The following is a 14,182-nucleotide window of genomic DNA, read 5'->3' on the forward strand; positions in this document are numbered from 1 at the left end:
ATGGAGGACTACGTCAGAAAACATGAACTTGGACAATTCAATTAACAGCCAGTGTCTGCTTCCTCACCTATAAAATGAGAATAGTACTTAACCTGCAGTAATCTACAAGCTGATTGTATACCTGGATGAGAATGAGTGTAGAAAAGACATAAATAGGAGAAAGTATATTCAAGACACAGAGTATGATTATTTCAACCCTGCTGAAAATTCTGCCCAGTGAGCTGTTCCCATAGTAAAAGTTTATTCACTTGAACCCTTGATTCTTTCTCTACAATTCAGGTAATGAGCAAAAGTTATTGCTTTCTTGTCTCAGTATATTAGCTGGATGGTTGAATGCACAGAGCTCACATCTGAATCAGCACAAAAGTGAAACGTGGAGGAGGGGAAATAGAAAGGGACCCTTGAGCTTACACCAGAGTCATTCTCATCTGTCAACCTGCCCACATAAATACCAGGAAATCAACTCATTTAAACAACTTGGGAGGCAAGCCCGAGTTACAATAGTGTTCTTGAATGCAAGTCAATGAAAAATTGGTCTGCTCACAAATTCCCATTTGTCATATTCCCTGCAAATGCACATTAATTGTTTTCATATTTAAATGCTGAGGAGCAACCATAACAAATGTGTGTTGTCAGGTTGTTGGGAGTTTTCTAAAAACAAAACAGGATGACTATAGCATAGAGTAAATTACTGTTGGTTCCATGTGCTCTCAGGCAGAATCACAGAAGGGTAAGGACTTAGGAAAAGTCATTCATATCTGGTTCAAATCCTATTAACATAGAATTGGAGCTGAATTAATATATAGTATTAAAAACATACACAGTATTTAATACAAATTTGTTGTAGGCCATTTGCCATTAGTTTTATATGCCTGAAAATGTAGTATCTGCTTAGCAGTGGGCTTCCAAGGTGTTGCTAGTGGTAAAGAGCTGGCCAGCGCAAGAGACATAAGAGACATGGGTTTGATCCCTGGGTCAGGAAGATCCCCTGGACGAGGGCATGGCAACCCACTGCAGTATTCTTGCCTGGAGAATCCCCATGGACAGAGGAGCCTGTCCATGGGATTGCAAAGAGTCAGACACGACTAAAGCAACTTAGCATGCGTGGAGAATGTTTGAAAATCTTTCAGAATACTGTAGTCTAAGAAAACTCTTGTTCCTCTTTGTACTTTCCCCCCCAGAGGAATAATATCTACTGTTATTAAGTTCCCTCTCATCTAACTTTGCCTTTTTCATAAAAGCTGGGTCCCTCAAGTTTCCCGTGACTGTTGCTTTGTGCAATGATTCTCCAGTGTTAATATACAGAACTTATGAACATATCAAAAGTTGCAGTTTTGTGCTCTATAAACCCAGACTGACCAAATATATGTATATAATAAGAAAACCCAAAGTTGCACCATATTGTAGGACAAGTATATTCATGCAGCACTGGTGTTTGTGCGTGTGGAAGGAGCAGGAATAAAAGCAATGCAGGTAAATAGTCAACCAGTAGTTTGTTGGTATGTATGTGCTCAGCAAACTAATGATACAAAGCTGGTTGATAGATCCATAAAAACCTGTAGAGTCCTGAGATTCTAACAAAATGTGACTAAGAAAGCAATATAAGGAGGAGTCAAATTTTCTGCCTTTTGTTTTTCACCATCTTAACCACACATACATGTACAGCCTCAAAGGCTAAGCAAGAGAAGTGATCACAAAAGGATAGAAAGGAGGAATATTTTGAATAAAAACCTGGTAACAACCCCCAGCTGACCAGAGCTTTTGTTCTGGTCCTGTGTGAACTCTGATTTCCTTCATGGCTCTCAGGGATCAGAATATGCACTGGGCTGAATTTGACTACACTTCTTGAAGAACAGAAACCAAAGGCAATAGAAATTGAGACCTTCAACCCACCCTTTGTGGATACCAAATAAATCATGTTCACACAATTTATTTTGTGTCTGTTTTTTCTAGAGTCTTTACCACAAGTTATCTGAGGCCAAGATGAATGACAACATAGAGATCCAGTTTCTCAAGGACAATATAAACAGTCTTCATACAGTAGTTTTAACTGTATGAACTGTAAAGATTCAGTGATGTAATAATTGCATTCAATATGTATTATTCCAAGAAATTATTAATTATTGATTACAGACTTATATGATAGGCTGAATAATGGCACCCCTAAAATGTCCACATTATAATCCCTGGAATCTAGAAAGAAGGTATTTGCATGGCAGGAGGAAGTTTGAATATTTGATTAAATTAAAAATCATGAGCTAGGATTAGCTTGGATCACCCAAGTAGTCTCAGTGTAGTCACAATTTTTTATTTTTAAAAAAGAATAGTTTTGAGTCTGAGTCAGAGAAGGAGATGTGACAATGGAAAAAGAGGTCAGAGATCTGATGATGCTGTGTTGATGGACTTGACAGTGAAGGAAGGAATCATGAGTCAAGAAATGTGGGCAGCTTCTGAAGGCTGAGATGGTATGAAAAGGATTCTCTACGGGAGCACCCGGGAGGAATATAGCTCTGTCAGTAACATAAGACCCATTTTGGAATTCAACCTGCATAACTGGAGGTAACGAATGTACTGTTTTAGGTCCTTAGTTTATGGTTATTTGTTACAGCAGCTATCTGTGTCTGACACAGCTACAAACTTACATTGTGAAAATTTTAACAAATATGGCTATTATTTTTAATCTACCTATCAAACATTACATTCTTAAGTTTACCTATCTTTATATATGTAGGCTTCCCTTGTGGCTCAGCTGGTAAAGAATCTGCCTGCAACGTGGGAGACCTGGGTTTAACTCCTGGGTTGGGAAGATCTCCTGCAGAAGGGAACAGCTGCTACCCACTCCAGTATTCTGGCCTGCAGAATCCCATGGACTGTAGAGGGTCACAAAGAGTAGGACATGACTGAGCGACTTTGACTTTATTTGAATCTATTATCAAATATCAACATTTTCTACACTGCTAATAGTGAAGGAACCTATAAGAAAAAAACTGTATTGGGATAGAGGCACTGATTTCCAGGAAGCCATGTGAGGAAGCCATGTGACTTGTGGAAGTAACTTTTAGATATTAGTTATTTCATTTGAAAACCGTAAGTTTAGACAAACAACTATATGCTTTTCAACATTATGATACTGTAATTATCCTAAATTCTAAGTAAAGGAAATATCATTCCTACAGTTTTGGACTATATATCATAGAGATTGTCATTTGCTGGTATTTACTATCAAGAGTGTATTTCAAAAAATCAAGATGTGGTATCAACATAATTCAGGTTTCTTTTTTAAAAATATATTCCATTAATAAAAAATGCAATATTGTACTATTTCCATAATTTAGTAAAAAAATATAAAATCACTAAAAATAGAGCTACTATACAATCTAGCAATTCCACTTCTAGGAATATATCTGCAGAAAACTGTAATCCCAAAGTATTTACATGCACCTTAGTTTTCAATGCAGAACTGTTTACAATAGCCAAGACATGGAAGCAACCTAAATGTTTACCAATGGAGGAATGGATAAAGAAGATGCGGTGTATACACACACACACACACACACACACACACACACACACACACACGGAGTATTTACTCAGACATAAAAAAGAATGAAAAATGCCATTTGTAGCAACATGAATGGACCTCAGATTGTCATACTGAGTGAGGTAAGTCAGGCAGAAAGATAAATATGATATTGCTTATATGTGGAATCTAAAAACATGGCACAAATGAACCTATTTACAAACAGAAACTGAATCACAAGTTACCAACCAAGAAAAGGGGAGGATAAATTGGGAGACTGGGACTGATATATACACACTACTATATATAAAATAGATAACATATAAGGACCTCATATAGAGCACAGGGAACTCTACTCAGAACTCTGTAATGACCTACATGGGAAAAGAATCTAAAAAAGAATGGATATATGTATACGTACAACTGATTGTGCTGTACACCTGAAACAAAACACTGTAAATCAACTATACTCCAATTAAAAAAAAATCATTTAATACAGCCTAGAGTAATAAACTCAGTACATACTGTTACACTTTAAGTCATACCAAATATTCACTGTCCTACAGATAGAAATGTAAAGCTTTCTTGAGAAACCTTTGCAAAATATTTATCTGTAATTGTAGTCTAATTTATTTACACATATAAACATTCTAGGTATAACTATCATAAAAGTAAATCTTTCATGCATTTAAATTTACATAAATTTCGGACAGAACTTATTATTTTCTGCGGTCTGAAAGATCCTTAGTGAAAAGTTATTATTGGAGAAAAATCAATATTGGAATTTATAGCTAGCATTTTCCACTTATAAATAAAAATGACCTATGGAAACATTAATGGCTTTTCTAAATTAATAACATAAAGCAGTGAAGATGTAAAGCCGCTGACAGCTAATTAAACACAGAAGGGGGAAAGGCAGCTTGTTGTCTGTATCCCTGTGTGGAGATAAGTGCTTTTTTAAAAACACTTAGAGATTATTCGATATTATCTTCATGTAAATGAAACTCCTTTCCCAGGAGGTTGGACTTAAATGTTCAGTGACCTACACTTGCTCCTTAGAAGGACTGGCCAGTCCCTATTGTTGTTGTTCAGTCACTAAGTCATGTGCAATTATTTATGACCCCATGGACAACAGCACCCCAGGCTTCCCTGTCTTTTACCATCTCCCAGAGTTTGCTCAAACTCATGCCCGTTGAGTTGATGACGCCATCCAACAATTTCATCCTCTGTCACTCCCTTCTCCTCCTGCTCTCAATCTTTTCGAGCATCAGGGTCTTTTCCAATGAGTTGGCTCTTCGCATCAGGTGGCCAAAGTATTGGAGCTTCAGCTTCAGCATCAGTCCTTCCAATGAATATTCAGGGTTGATTTCCTTAGGATTGACTGGTTTGATCTCCTTGTTGTCCAAGGGACTCTGAAGAGTCTTCTCCAGCATGACAAATCAAAAGCTTTAATTCTTCGGTGTTCAGCCTTCTTTATCGCCCAACTCTGACATCTGTACATGACTACTGGACAAACCATAGCTTTGATTATGTGGCCTTTTTTCAGCAAAATGATGTCTCTACCTTTTAATATGCTGTCTAGCTTTGTCATAGTTTTTTTTCCAAGGAGAAAATGTCTTTTAACTTTGTGGCTGCAGTCACCATCCACAGTGATTTTGGAACCCAAGAAAATAAAATCTATTTTTTATTCATTAGATACAAGCTGGCCCTTAGGTCTCGCTCTTCTCCTCCCTTCCCAGTCTCCAGCAGCAAGCACAGAAATAAAGGAGGGCAAGGTACAAGGCACCACGTATCTCTGGATCAGAACACACTTCTAGTGTGTCCTGCAAACTAGTTTCCTCTATGCTACCTCCTCCCCAAATCTGCATCCTGCCAGCAAGACTTGTTTCACTGCTGTTTCACTCTGGCTGCCTTGGTTGACTTCCCTGGAGCTTCCCTCTTGAATGCTTGGACCCTAAGAGTAGATGTCAGTGTGTGCGTGCATGCCTGTTAAGTCACTCCAGCTGTTAAGTCACTTGCAACTCTATGGAATTTAGCACAGCAAGTTCCCCTCTCCATAGGATTCTCCAGGCAAGAATACTGGAGTGGGTTGCCATTTTCTCCGCCAGGGAATCTTCCTGACCCAGGGAGTGAACCTGCATCTCCAGCATTGGCACGTGGGTTCTTTACCACTAGTGCCACTTGTGAAGCCTAGATGTCAGTACCACCTGGATAGTAAAACCAGTCAGATTTCACAAGGAAAAAAACCCTACAAAACAATGTATCTTAGGAACAAGTATGCCAAAATCCTCAACAAAACACTAGGAAACTGAATCCAACAACAAAGAGAAAGAATTATACATCATGACCAAGTGGAACTTCTCCCAGGGATTTAAATTTGATTTAATACCTGAAATCCAAGTAGTGCAATGTATTATTATATCAATAAGATTTTTTTTTTAATCACAGGATCATCTCAATAACCAAAAAAAAAACCCAGAAAAAGCAAAGTCCAATACCCTTCCACAATAGATAAAAACAAACAAACAAACAAAAACATCCAACAAAGTAGGAATATAATGGGCTTTCCTCAGTCTGATCAAGGACATTTGTGGAAAACCAACACTGAATGCTTTCTTTATATGATCAGAACAGGACAAGGGTGGCCACATTTGCTACTCTCAAACCTATCTGAATACTGTTCAATATTTGACTGGAGGTCCTAACAGGACAATCTGGCAAGAGAAAAAAGGTATCCAAATTAGAAAAGAAGTAAAACTATCTCTATTTATAGATGACATGATCTTGTAAATAGAAAATTCTAAGATGTCCACTAAAACACATTAGAACTAATAAATATGTTCAGCAAGGCTGCAGCATACAAGATCAACTGATACAAAAATCAATTGAATTTCATATACTTGCATTAACCAGTGTAAATATGAAGTTAAGAAAATAATTCCATTTACAGTAGCATCAAAACAATGTAATACTTAGAATACATTTAACAAAAGAACTACAAAACTTATACTATGAAAATTATAAAGCTTTGCTGAAAGAAATTGAAAAAATCTGTAGATACTGCAGTCCATGAAGATTCTGCATCCAGGGATACAACCAACCATGGATCAAAAATGTAGTACCATATTTAACCAAAAAAAAAAAATCTGCACATAAATGGATCCACGCAGTTCAAACCCATGTTTTTCAAGGGTCAACTGTACTTCTCAAACTGACTTAGAGTCAACATAATCCCTATCAGAATCCTAGCTGACTTCTTTACAGAAATCAATGAATTAATTCTTGACCATTACTTTATACCATATACAAAAATTAATGCAAAATGGATCAAAGACCTAAACACATGAAAAAAAGCTATTATAAACTCTTAAAAAATATAGGAGTAAATCTTTATGACATCAGATTTGGCAATGTGACACCAAATCCTAGATGTGACACCAAAAGCATAATCAACAAAAGAAAAGATAGATAAAGTAGACTTCATCAAAATGAAAAATGATCGCTCTTCAGAGAACACCATTAAAAACAGTGAAAAGAGAGCCTGCAGAATGGGGAAACAAATATTTGGAAATCTTACATGATTTGTATCTAAAATATATAAAGAACGCTCACAACTTAATAATAAAAAGACAACCCAATTGTAGAAGGGCCAAAGGATCTCCAAAGAAGGGATACAAATAGCCAATGAATACCTGAAAAATATATTCTACATCATTAGTCACTAGGGAAATGTAAACCAAAACCACAAGATACCACTTCACACCCACCAGGATGGCCAAAGTCAAAAAGTCAAATAAATATAAGCATTAGCAAGGATATGGATAAGTCAGACCTCTCACACAAGGTTGGCGGGACTTTGAAACAATGCAGCTCCTTTGGAAAAGAGTCTAGCAGTTCCTCAATGACTGAACATAAAGTTACAACACGACCCCACAACTAGGTGTGTACCCATGAGGAATGAAAATGTGTCCATACAGAAAGCTGTAGAATAATGTTTATTTTTCATAATAGACAGAAGGCAGATGTAATCCAAATGTCCATGAGTGGATGGATAGATAAATATGATATATTAATATTATACAGTGGAATATTATTTGATCATAAAAAGGAATGAAATACCATTAAGTTCTACAACATGGATGAACCCTGAGAACATGCTAAAGTCAAAGAAGCCAGTCACAAGAGGTCATTATATAATTCTATTCATATGAAAATCTAGGATAGGGAAATCTATGGAGACAAAGTAAACTGGTGGTTGCTTAGGGATGGAGGAGAGGGCTGGGTGCGGGACAGGAAGAGTATGGTGGCTGGTAGGTGAAGGGAACTTGCTTTTTGAGCTGATGAATATGTTTGTAATTTGACTGGCAATGGTTGCACATACTGGGACTTCCCAGGTGATTCAGTGGTAAAAAAAATCTACCTGCCAATGAAGGAGACTCAGGAGTTGTGTGTTCAATCCCCGGGTCAGGAAGATCCCCTGGAGTAGGTACTGGCAATCCACTCCAGTATTCTTGCCTGGAAAATCCCACTGACAGAGGAGCCCGGTGGGTACAGTCCACGGGGTCAGAAAGAGTCAGACACGCTGAGCACGACCATGCATGGTTGCACATAGTTGCAAATAAACCAAATATCACTTAATTTTAAATGGGTGAATTTTATACATCAAGTATATTTCAATAAAACTGTTTAAAAAATGTCTTTTCCTTCCAGCTTAGTTGACTAATATCAGAATCAATGCATGACTTCTAGAAGAGTGTACTGGTCTGATTACTTTTGCTTAAATGATTTGGTTATGGTCATGAACCTTTATAGATAGAGTGAACAGCTCAAGTATGGCCCTTTGTAAGACCTTTTCCAGATACAAATATGGAAGTGACATCATCAGACCTCTGTGCCAGGGCTCCCTCTGACCTAATGCATATAGGCAGAAGTTAAGTGGTACTTTGCAATAAAACTTTTTTTTTTTTTTTTAAAACTGCAACAGTCTGTGATCCTTTAAATATAATGTGTGTGTGCTTAGTTGTGTCCAACTCTTTGCAACCCCATGGCTCACCAGGCTCCTCTGTCCATGGAATTTTCCTGACAAGAATACTGCAGTGGGTTGCAATTTCCTCCTCCAGGGGACCTTCCTGACACATAGGTCAAATCTGCATCTCTTGTATCTCCTGCATTGACAGGTGGATGCTTTACTATTGTAGGTGATTACAATTTGATTTTTTTTTTAATTTTTAAAGGGTAAAATAATGACTCATACAAATATAAAATGAACACAAAGATTTCAATTAAGTCATTAATTAATGAGAAAACTAGTATGATATATATATAAAAAAAAAAACGGTTTCAAAGGTGACTACAAAGGATAAACCTACTAAGACAGCCAGGAATGCTGAAATGGATTTGCTAATAGAAAATCGGCAATTTACATAGGGTGATAATGCATGGAGTTTTCAAAACAAAAGCTCAACTGAATTATATGAATAGGAATCATATACAGTATGATCAGCCCTTTACCAGTCAACTTCCAATTCCACAACATTTCTAAAATAATCAAAGATGATGAAAAGCTAAGTGTCACACAGAACCAGATAACCCTTCAAGGGCCTCTGGACTAGGCCCAAGAATCCACTTAAAGATACACAGATATCTTTTTGCCCATATCAATGGTTTGTGCAATTTTTCAGGACAGATTTAAGAGTGGTATGTCTATGCATATAATTTGACTTTTAAGTTTCTATGCTATTTGATCTACCATATTTCACTAGTTTTAACACATACATTTCCCCCACATCTCTGCAATTATAATTGGTATAATTTTTTCTCAGTGCACATAAAATAAGGAGGCATCTTATAACTGATGACATCTTAGATATGATGAAATACAGTCATTTCACCAAATTATAAACTTGAGAAAGTGATTTTGGGGTGGGAAGCTTTAGCTAACATCTTCCTTGCAGAAAAAAAAAAAATAATTTTTTAAAAGCCATCCTCAGTATCATCACCTTTGACTATGTGTTTTAGATAAAAATTTTAACAATGTCTTCAACTCAAATTGGATTACTGATTATCAAACGAATTAAGATACAAAAGATACAGCCCTTTAATCAGAGAAGAAATGTTGACATCACAGTTTGAGTGCTTTTTTTTTAAAGCACTGGACTAGAAAAGCAATAATTAAAATAATGATAAATTTAAAAATACAAAACAACTCACACACTAGTGGCACTAGCTCACAAAAGTTATGGCCTAAGTATGTATGCTGCTGCTGCTAAGTCGCTTCAGTCATGTCCAATTCTGTGTGACCCTATGGACAGCAGCCCACCAGGCTCCTCTGTCCACGGGATTCTCCAGGCAAGAATACTGGAGTGGGTTGCCATTTTCTTCTCCACTAAGTATGTATAGCTATTGTCAAACCATGATAACTCACTAGAATCACTTTGTAAGGTATAATGGAGTGAGAAATAAGACTTTTCACTGAAACTACATTAATAGCAACTGTAGTTTTGTTTTTTTTTTAATAGATGCTTGAACTGTTCCCTTGATAGGCTGCCACTTAAAAATCCTCACAGAGAACTCCTGCAGGAAATCTTGGTACCTGTACACACTTATTACAAAGTATTTCCATAGAGATGAAAAATCTTTTCAAACTGTTTTCTCAGAATTTTTTTTCTTTCAAAACTCTTTCACTTGGGCTAGATTTGAGTCTCTTTCAGTCAATGCTATGAAATTATTTCATTCTGTCACTTATTTCTATACTTTGAAAAAACACAAAAGAAGGAACAATGGATGCATAATTTCAAACTCAATTTGAGTTATAAAGCAGATGCCTGGGCAAATGGAGGGCAACTCTATTTAAAATTTTTCTTAGGTAAAAGTGTAGTGAAGTTAAAATTTTGTCCTTCAGAATTTTTTATATTTCTTCCAAATTAATGTTAATTTCCTACCACTACGTCTTCTTTCCTGGTTCCTTTGCTTTCTTTCCCTGTCTACAGTTTCCTTCCCCTTATTTTCTTCTCTTTATCTCAAATTCACTTTAGTGATATTTTTAAAAACATCAACTTATTTTCTATGGAAAGTATATAAATAGCATTGCAGACTTGATACATAAATATAAACAGCACTGAAGACTTGAATTCACATTCTGAGTGCATCGATCCCTAATGACATGAATTTGGGCCCCCGCTAAGTAAGACTTTGAACTACCATGTCCTTATTTGAAAAACGGGGGGATCTGATAATTTTTCAAAATAAATGAATGACACCAAGCCACAGAGGTAAGGAAAACCAGATACAGCGGAAGTTAAACACGCTGCAGTAAAACTGCAGCACATCAGAGAAAAATAAAAGGTCTGTCTAAAGGGTAGAGTTAGACGCGGATTACAAACAAAATGAGTTTGACTGTGGATTCATCACAAACAAAAACAGAAATCCATAAGAATATGGCTGAAAGACAGTTTTTATTATGTTAATATATATGGCTAAAGTGTTCATCAAGATGGCAAACAAAGAAAAGACATTTTTTTGATAGAAGAGCAGACTCCTACTTATTCCTTCCTCACTGAAAGAATCTCAATTTTATTTGGGGTGACTATGTCCTCAGATTAAAAGACTTTCATATCCTAGCCTCCTTTGCAGCTCGGGTGGTATGTGATAGTTCTGGCCACCGAGGCAAACGATTAAATGAGGAAGGATTTCTGGAAACGCCGGGAATCCCTGATGCCTGTTTTCCTGCAGTTTGCGCCGTCCCACTTCCCCACCATGTTTTCCCACCTGATGCTAAACAGCGGACACTCGAGCTGCAACAGAGACATCTTATGTTTTGAGGCAAAGGCTGAATAAATCACAGAAGCTTTGCCCTGTAAATACTTAACTCTGCACTTTATTACACAGCAGTGGCAGGGTGGTGGGGGTGGGAGGTGGTGGTGGTGGTGTGCTGTTTAAAACTATTATTTCAGTTACTCATAACTGAACAACTATTTGTTACAGATGAAGAAGAAAGAAACATGATTACGAACCCAGGTCACATTTTTGGAAACCATACAAGTGTTCAGAAATATAGTAATCCAAATAAAATCAAGTGTATGTCCACACAGCACAGATTAACTCAGAGACTGTAATTTTTTAAAGGTGTACTTTACAAAGCAACACTAAGTATAAGGTTTCTAGAGATGAGTCCTTCTATGACTCATCAAGTACAGGATCTTATGGACAAAATTTCTAATTATCAAAAGCAATTCAAATTCTAATTAAATGGAAACAGAAATTATGTTTATGGATGAGAAGACTCAGTTTTGTACAAGAATTTTCGTTTCCAATTGTTCTAGTCTCCCAATGTAATCTCTAAATTAAGCCTGATTCTGATAAAAATTACAATGGAATTTGTGTGTGTGTAACATTTATAAAACTAAAAGTTTTTGAAGAAAAGAAAAAAGCCAGGTGTGTGTGCCAATGGGCTTCAGCTGTATCCGACTCTTTGCAACCCCATGAACTGTTGCCTGCCAGGCTCCTCTGTCCCTAGGATTCTCCTGGCAAGAATACTGGAGTGGGTTGCCATGCCCTTCTCCAGGGAATCTTCCTGACCCAAGGATTGAACCTGAGTCTCTTGCAGCTTCTGCACTGCAGACAGATTCTTTACTGTGAGCCACTGGGGAAGCCCCAAAAGTCAGGAATATCCATGAAAATTTTGAAGAACAAGGTTGGTAGGCTCAACCTAGCACATTTCTGTATTTATTATAAAGCTATGGTAACTAACGCAGTGTGCTATCAATACAGGTAAAAGAATGTGAGCCAAGGGAACAGACTAGAGATCAGAAGCATACCTATGAATTTGAAAACTTATGCAAATCACTGGAAAAAGGATGATAAATGATGCTAGAGCAACTGGTTATCAGTAAGGAAAAAAATCAGATCCCTAACTCATATTATACACAAAAATCAATTTCAGGTGAAAGAAGAGACCTAAAAAAAAAATCCCTTAAAGCTAAAATGTAAGAACATCTTTATGACCACAGGGAAGAGAAAGATGAATTATGACACAGAAATTACAAATCTGAAGGAAAAAGATTGATAGATTTAACTGTGTTTACCTTAGTAAGCTCTCTGTGTACAAAAATGCCATAAACAAATAGAAAAGGCGAAATGTAGCCTGAAGATCATCATGGTGTGAAGAGCTTCTAAAAATTAATAAGAAAGAAAAAAAATAGTCCAATGGCTAAAGGGCAAAAGAAAGTAGCAATGAATGAAAGAGGAACCTACATGGATAATAGCTATAAAGATATTTCCCCCCACCAGTCTTCAGGAAGGACAGTGAAATATCATTGACACTCATCAGACTGGCGAAAATGATTAAATCTGACATCATCAAGAATGCAGCGAGGACATGGAGCACAGGGACTCTTGGATACTCCTGGGATGAGTGTGTACGCTGGTATTTCTGCTGAGCCACACGACATGTTCAGTATAGGCGAGGGTGCATTTGCCCATGACGCAGCTATTTTATTCCCATGAGTACACGGCCTAAAGAAACTCTAGTCCCATATATGTGTGTGCGTGCTAAGTCGCTTCAGTAACCTGTGTCCGACTCTCTGCGACCTTATGGACTGTAGCCCTCCAGATTCTTCTGTCCGTGGGATTTTCCAGGCAAGAATACTGGTGAGGGTTGCCATTTCCTCCTCCAGGGGATCTTCCAGACCCAGGGATTGAACCCATGTCTCTTACGTCTCCTGCACTGGCAGGTGGGTTCTTTACCATTAGCACCACGTGGGAAGTCCCAGACACACATCACAGAATATCCACAGCATATTGCTATGAACTAAGATACTGATGCTGGGAATGACTGAAGTCAGGAGGAGAAGGGGACAACAGAGGATGAGATGGTTGGATGGCATCACCAGCTTAATGGACATGAGTTTGAGTAAGCTCCGGGAGTTGGTGATGGACAGGGAAGCCTGGTGTACAGTCCATGCGGTCGCAAAGAGTCGGAGACGACTGAGTGACTAAAGTGAACTGAACTGACTGAAGATACTGTAATATACGTGATTGCAACAACATCTGTAAACATACACTTGTGGGTGATGGTGCCACGATAGGGACATGTTGTTGTTTTTTTTTTTATAAATTTATTTATTTTAGTTGGGGGCTAATTACTTTACAAGGGACTTGTTTTAAAGACAGTCTGTGGTGTGACATACCACAAATTGAGCCATATGAATCAGACTCCTTTTAGAACTTGTGGCATAATATTTTACAGTGGGTATAGACAGAGAGAATGCCAGCCTCGAGACCACCTTAAGATGATTTTGATGCATTCCCTTCGGAGGACTTGCTTATTCTCCTTGACCCAAGATGTGAGCACCCCCTGACTAGGTTACTGCATCTCCTTTCTCCTCCTGCAGCCCCATCCTGCCATGTTGCAGATGTGACAAAGTGACAGGGAACTGAGAGCTCTGCTTTCACAAGGGCACCGGGTACAGCCCTAGTGGCTCAGACGGTAAACAGTCTGCCTGCAGTGCAGGAGACCCAGGTTCGATCCCTGGTTTGGGAAGATCCCCTGGAGAAGAAAATGGCAACCCACTCCAAAATCCCATGGATGGAGGAGCCTGGAAGGCTACAATCCATCGGGTCGCAGAGAGTCAGACATGACTGAGAGACTTCTTCTGAGTACAG

General features: G+C 37.8%; 1 protein-coding gene across 14 annotated transcripts in view; it reads right to left on the reverse strand.

Annotated features, from left to right (window-relative positions):
- Positions 1–14,182, reverse strand: part of TPK1 (thiamin pyrophosphokinase 1) — a 559,100-nt gene that overhangs the window by 87,194 nt on the left and 457,724 nt on the right. The gene's annotated exons all lie outside the window — the stretch shown is intronic.

This window comes from Giraffa tippelskirchi, chromosome 10, assembly GCF_054371585.1.
Source record: "Giraffa tippelskirchi isolate mGirTip1 chromosome 10, T2T-mGirTip1v1.2.pri, whole genome shotgun sequence".
NCBI classification, from domain to species: Eukaryota; Metazoa; Chordata; class Mammalia; order Artiodactyla; family Giraffidae; genus Giraffa; species Giraffa tippelskirchi.